The sequence below is a fragment of the Marmota marmota genome, unplaced genomic scaffold, assembly GCF_001458135.2.
Source record: "Marmota marmota marmota unplaced genomic scaffold, marMar, whole genome shotgun sequence".
Classification (NCBI taxonomy): domain Eukaryota; kingdom Metazoa; phylum Chordata; class Mammalia; order Rodentia; family Sciuridae; genus Marmota; species Marmota marmota.
Genome location: NW_025999932.1, coordinates 15,223,205 through 15,230,499, shown reverse-complemented (window position 1 = coordinate 15,230,499; position 7,295 = coordinate 15,223,205).

Here is a 7,295-nt window from a genome sequence, read left to right as displayed (position 1 = left end):
ACCCACTTTCCTTCTGAAGTTGGAGAGGTCAGGACACTGGCTCAGAGCTTTCCCAGATTAGGGGGTTAGAAAGTAGGGCCCTAACCTCAGATTCCCCCCCTTCGCATTCCAGCCCAGTACAAACATTAATAATTGGAAAAGTTAGCTTACATTTTTTCCCAATCACAGAAAGTTGCATACATTTCCAAAGAGAATAAACCTGCAGCCCCATCATTCTGTTTTTCCCATGGATGATGCAAGGTATGATCCTTTCCTGACAGGCAGGTCATGCCACAGACAAGAGCCCCTTTTCTGACAACACATTCTGCCCTCCCTGATGACAATAAGTGTCTAGATAGCTGGATAAAGAGCAATACTTCCGTCTAAAAATAATGGATACTTTCTTGTTTGTTCCATAGGAATACAACAAGCAAAATCAAAGTGCTATTCTTTACATCACTAAAATAAATACACACACACACACACACACACACACACACAGGCATCAAGTATTGGTGCTAGAGTAATATTTATAAAACATAAGGGAGCTTAGATCAGCTGAGACAGGACTTCTACCGTAACTGTGAATCCATGAAAGCCCAGAGAAACGAATGATTCCCAGTAACACAGTTTTTGGTGACAGAGGTAGGGCTAGAACTAGGTTTCAGGTCCCAGGTCAAAGCTGCTATACTGCACCATGCCTGTCCCTATGAGACCAGCCTTGTCAGAATACAGGTTTGTTTAAATCTATGATCAACAGACATTTCAGGAATAGTTGGTCATCAATAAACATTTCAGGAATAGTTGGTCCTTTATATCTGAGGGTTCAATTTCTTTGAATTCAACCAACCACAGATTGAAAATTTTTTAAAAAGCCTGTCTATGCTGAACATGTACATTTTCTTGTCATTTGTCCATAAATGTTACAGTATGATAACTATTTACACAGCATTTACATTGTATTACAAATAATCTAGAGATGATTTAAAGTATACAATGTGTATCAGCTGTATTCAGTGTAACATTTTATATCAGAGACCTAAGTAGCCTCAGATCCTCAGAGGTCCTGGAACCAATGCCCCTCAGATGCCATCGGTGTGAGGTCTTGAGGCAGTTGTCATGACTTACTCAGTCCTCAAGTCTTGCTACTTACACTAAACTGGCAAAGTCCCTGAGCCCCTAAAGAACTTCTATGCCAACTTTGAGAATCTTGAGGCCTAATTGCTTCCAAATGAAAGTCTGGCCCTAAAAAAGGACCTGCTAAGAATGATTTATATGTCAGTATAAATAGAAGTCCTTCAAACTGACTCTGTGGGCCTCTGGATGTGTTCTCATAACATGCCCAGTGCCACCTATGAAGGGTTCTTGTTGAAAATGTTTGACCTGAAGCCACTTGAGCCTCCAGGTAGACCTGACTTCCAATTGGTAAGAAATTTAGAAAATGGAGAAATGAGATTGATGAAACCATGACGAAATGACCAGATATACCCAGAATATGACATTCTCTAAGATACCTGGCCTATTTGTCTACAAAACATCAAGGTTGGGTTGGGAGTGTGGCTTGGTGGTAGAGTGCTTGCCCAGCATGTGTGAAGCCCTAGGTCCCATCCCCAGCACAGCCAAAACTTAAAAAAAAAGTCAATGTCATGGAAAAAAACTAAAACATCAAAAAAATGGAAAGATAGTTTTTATATTTAATTGTCTAAAAGACATCACCTACTGTAATGTGTGGATCATTATTGGATAATGTGTAGGGGAAAAAAAAACAAATGAGAGACTTTGGGGGGAATATGGGGAGATTTGAACCTGTGTATTGAATATCAGGAAATGATTTAATTTCTTAAGAATGAAAATGACATGGTCATTATTTATTTATTGTTTCTAGAGGATTTTGCTTAAGTATTTTGAGTTGAACTGTCACATCTATCACTTACTTCAAATCACTGTCTCATATATAGAGAAAAAAGTCAATACAGCAAAATGTCAATGTTGTTGCATCTAGGTGGAAACTATATCTCCCAATTTTTCTGTATGTTTTAAATTTGTCATAATAAAATTTGAGAAAAGAGCCAAGTGTGGAAGTTCATACCCATAATGCCAACTACTGGGAAGATTGAGGCAAGACTTCAAGTTTGAGTCTAGCCTGGGCAAATTAGCAAGATCAAAATTTTAAAAAATTCTTTTTAAAGGGCTGGGCATGTAACTCAGTGATAGAGCACTTGCCTAGTACATGCAAGGCCCTGAGTTCAATCCCCAGCACTAACAAAAATATGTTTTTTGAAAAAAGACAAATATTAAAATATTAGTCATATCTTACAGATCCTACCAATATAGAAAAATTGGGAGATATAGTTTCCAGCTAGATACAACAACGTTGACATTTTACTGTATTGACTTTTATCACTATATAGGAGAGAATGATTTGAAAGTAAGTGATAGATGTGACAGTTCAACTCAAAACACTTCAGCAAAATCCTCTAGAAACAATAACATAACATCCAGGAATATTTTTAAAAATGTTCTTAGTTATAGACGGACACAATACCTTCAGTTTATTTATCTTTAATGTGGTGCTGAGATGTGAATCCAGTGCCTCACATGAGCTAGTCAAGGACTCTACCACTAAGCCACAACCATAGCCTCTGGAAACTTCTGAATTTTAATACTATTTTTCATTAAAGACTGACGAACACTGTTTCCTATTAATGGTATTTTAGGCATAGGAAGGTAACCAGGGATTTTGTAAGAGTTCTTTCCTAAAATAGTCAGTCTTGGTAGCCTCTTTGTGCATTTATTGCTAAGATTTGGTATGTACATAACAAGCCATATATTTTAAATCATCAGATCAGAATAATATGACAAAAAATTTCTTGCTTCTGTTTTTACTTTGAAAATCTTACAAAAGCATAAAATAAAAATGTATAGCTTTTAATACAAAATGAATCATCTTTCTTGAAAAATAACACAATTTAATGACATATTAAATTTGGAAACAGAGTTTCCATACTTTGTAGTCAATTCCAATGTAATTTATAGTGATATATTTAACTTTACAAGGTCAACATAATAATCTATCATGACATATGTTGGGTATAAAAATGTCTTGTCTTTTATTCTTAACTTTTAATTTTCTATTTGAATCAAGCATTCAGTTTTGACCTTCACAATTACTAAGGGAAATCAGATTGCAGTAATTAGAATATTGCAGTAACATCATCTAAAACTATGGTTTGATTAGTCCATTAACTAAAGCAACCACAATCCCAACTCCTGAGAATTTTAAACTGATTTAATTTTAGCTGTGCAGTACACTATTCTTTTTTATGATAACTGAAATATTTGCAGTTAGTCAGAGGTAGTATACTTATTTAGAATGTTACAAGGACAATAGGAAAATCTGCAGAATAGTATATTAACTTAAGGGAAATGTACATTTCGCTTGGAATTTTCATTTGATATGTAATAACCAGATAGCTCAAATAAACATTTTGCTTTGGAGGGTATTTTTTTCTGGGTAAAGAAAAATTGCTTTGTATTTTCACCTAATTTTATTTTTTAAAAATGTGGATGAAACTACTGAGTCGATGATTCAAGTTTATATTTTTTCTAGAAATACATGTTTCTCAAGGGCTTATATAATATTTATTTAATACCTCTATTATTTTTAATCAGCAGTTTAATCTGGAAATGGGCTTTCCCTCCCCTTACACCCATATATTTATATTTCTCACAACCATCTTCATTAAGAGAGCAATGTTTTCATTCCAAATCAATAGATGAGGGACTAAGCAAAGTGCAGAACTGTTATGAAACATTGATTTGGAAGGCTTTCCAGTATTTTAGAGTCAAAGGAAAGAAACCAAGAACTAAAATTGCTTCTCACAGGGCTGTGGCTGTGGCTCAGCGGTAGCACACTTGCCTGGCATGTGTGAAGCACTGGGTTTGATTCTCAGCACCACATATAAACAAATAAAAAAAGTCTATCGACAACAACAACAACAAAAAATTGCTTCTTGGGCTCCTCTAAATTGACTTAAGTCAAGATGATGAAAGGGGGCTTCCTGCTTTCAGAATTTAGGAAAGAAAGGTTATGTTGGTCAAAGAGAAATCTTCTGTCATTGAGAAAACCCCTTTTTAAAACTGTCAGTTAGAACATAGCAAGTTTAGCTATGAACACAGCAGTATTAGAAATACAATTAAAGGTAAGAAAGGATCAAATAAGAATCACTCAAAGAAGTTTCTACAAAGAAGCCCCAAAGGGAGAACAGTCTTTCTAAATAATAAAAAACAAATAGACCTAAATGAAATCAGAAGCAAGCATAAGACTTGCTAAACTGGTTGATCTCCTTCATGAAATGAAAGGTTTAAGGAAGAAACTGAGCTTTGTGTACACAGTGGTGTGCAGAAAAGCAAAGGCCTCTGCCTGTGGTAGGGTTATTTGGGGAGATGAGCTCAATAGGAGCAAGGATAGAGAAAGAGGCAGAGAGAAACCTAGACAGATAACAACAAAGACCCCGCTCCTTTACAAACCTATACATGAATTGAGATGCTGTGCATCCATGCCCAGGGATGCAGAGATGATTACACTCCCAAATCTAATAGGGCACACAAATTATAAGCACACAAATCATACTCATAAAGTATGGTTAATACAGATGGTAGAACCTCAACATCTGCAGGTGAGGCCAAATATTTTAATCTGTTTTCTGTTGCTATAACAAAATACCTGAGGCCAGACATCTTATAAAACAGAGATTTGGGCTGGGGATGTGGCTCAAGCGGTAGCGCGCTTGCCTGGCATGCGTGCGGCCCGGGTTCGATCCTCAGCACCACATACAAAGATGTTGTGTCCACCGAATACTAAAAAATAAATACTAATAAATATTAAAAAATTCTCTCTCTCTCTCTCTCTCTTAAAAAAAAAAAAAAAGCAGAGATTTATTTAGCTCACAGTTATAGGGGTTAAAAGTCCAAGAGAAGATAACTGTGTGTTTGGGCCTCTGTTAAGGGCCTTGTGGCAGATGTCATCACAATGGCAGGCATGTGTGCAGATCATGTGGTGAGACAAAAAGCCAGAGAGGGGATTCAGGGAGCACTTTCAGAGGCTTACTCTTTTTATAACTCACTATTGTGGGAACCAACCAGATTACCATGAGGGCGTACCCCTCATTACCTAACGGCCTCCCACTAGGTCTTGTCTCTTAAAGGTTCCACTCTTGGGTGTTGATAAACCATTTAATTCCCAAATATATATAAAAATCTCAACTCTTGCCCAGATTGAGCTTGATTCCTATATTTGACACTTGGATGTCCCACAGACCCTTCAGACTAAACATTTTCCAAAGCTCAGCATCTTCTAAACTTACCATTCTCCACTCTTTCCAATTCAACATTCAAAATCTTAAAATACCACCCAAGTCAAGAAACATCACCTCCATGTACCATCAATCAATAAGTTTTTTAATCTAAAAGTTCTCACATCTGTCCCCAGCTCTATCCCCATTTGTAGTGTTGCGCTTTAGGCCTTATCATGGCTAGCTTGATTTACTGCAATGGCTTCATAAGTTGGATCCCTGCAGGAGTTCAATCTTTTCTTCCTTAAATTCATCTTCCATACTGTTCCCAGAATAAGCTATCAAAATGTAATTCTGCAGTCAATAAAAATGGCAAAAGTTCTTATAACATGTAAAAATGTTCATGATGTATTGCTAAGGGAAAAAAGGCAGGTTCCAAACCAGTATGTCTAGAATGATCCCATATTTGGTTTTTAAAAATGTGCACAAATGCACCGAAAAATGAAATGGAGTACACCAAAATAATCACAGAGGTTACCTTCCAGGGGTAGATTAAGGATGACTGTGTTAGTCAGCAGTCAGCTTTTCATCACTGACCAAAATACCTGACAAAACAACTTCAGAGTAGGAAAGATTTATTCTGGGTCATGATTTTAGAGGTTCAGTCCACGGTCAGCTGGCTCCATTGCTTTGGGCCTGCCTGAGGTGAGGCTGGACACCATGGCCAAAGTGTGTAGCAGAGGGGGGCTGCTCAGCTCATGGCACTCAGGAAGCAAAGAGAGGGGAAGGAAGGAGTCAGAGACAAGATACAGTCCCTCAGGGTCCCCCCAATGACATACTTCCTTCAACTATGGCCACTTGCCTACAGTTGCCATCTAGTAATCTTTTCAAAAGGTTAGAGCCCTTATGACCCACTCCTAAAAGTCCCACCTCTGGACATTAATTACTGCACTGGAGACCATGTCTTCAACCCATGAAATCTGGGGGATGCTACAGATCCAAACCATTACAATGGCTTTCCGACTTTTGTTTAATTTTCCAAGATTTCTGCAAGAAGCACATGCTAATTAGAAAAAAGATAAATCCACAAATCTGACAATGTCAATTTCTTCCTTAAAATCCAGAATCAGCTCCTCACCGGCAAGACAAGGTCCAAGCATCTTACTACTAATTCCCCTCCAGCCTTTTCTCCCCATCTTACATCACAGAGCAGAGGCTCTCAAACATCGTGCATCTTGGTTCCTAAGCCTTACCTCCAGAGGTTCTGATTGTCTAAGGTGTGGCCCAAGAATTTGCCTTCCTAATTGGTTCCCTAGTGATGCAGATGATTTTGGTTTGGGAACACATTCTTTACAATTATTACTGTGGTAAAATGTATATGATGTAAAATTTACCATTTTAACCACTTTTAAGTGTATAATTCAGTGGCATTAAATACCTTCACAAAATTGTACAAACATCACCATTTTCCACTTTTAGAACTTTTTTTTCATTTTCCCAAGCAAAACCTCTGTACACATTAAGCAATCCCCCTTTTCTCCCTCTGAGCCCTAGTAAACTCCTATCATATTCTCTGTCTCTATGCATTTGCTTACTCTAGGTAGTTCATAGGAGAGGAATCATACTGTATTGCTCTTTGGGTCTGGCTTATGAATAATGTTCATAAGTTGCTCATAGTTCATCCATGTTTTTGCATGTGTAAAAATTCCAGGTTGAATAATATTCCCTTTGTCTCTACATACTGCATTTTATTTATCCATTCTATCTATCCTTGGACACTTGTGTAGTTTCCACCTTGTGACTAATTGTGAGTGACAATGTTAAAACCCCTGTGCATATGTATATTTGGGTCTCTGTTTTCAATTCTTTTGGATATAGACCATCATGGCCGAAGAGTGTAGTGGGGCTACTCAGCTCATGGCACTCAGGAAGCAAACAGGGGAAGAAAGCAGTCAGAGACAAGATATAGTCCCCCACGGTCCCCACAATGACATACTTCCTTCAACCATGCCAAGTGAAACT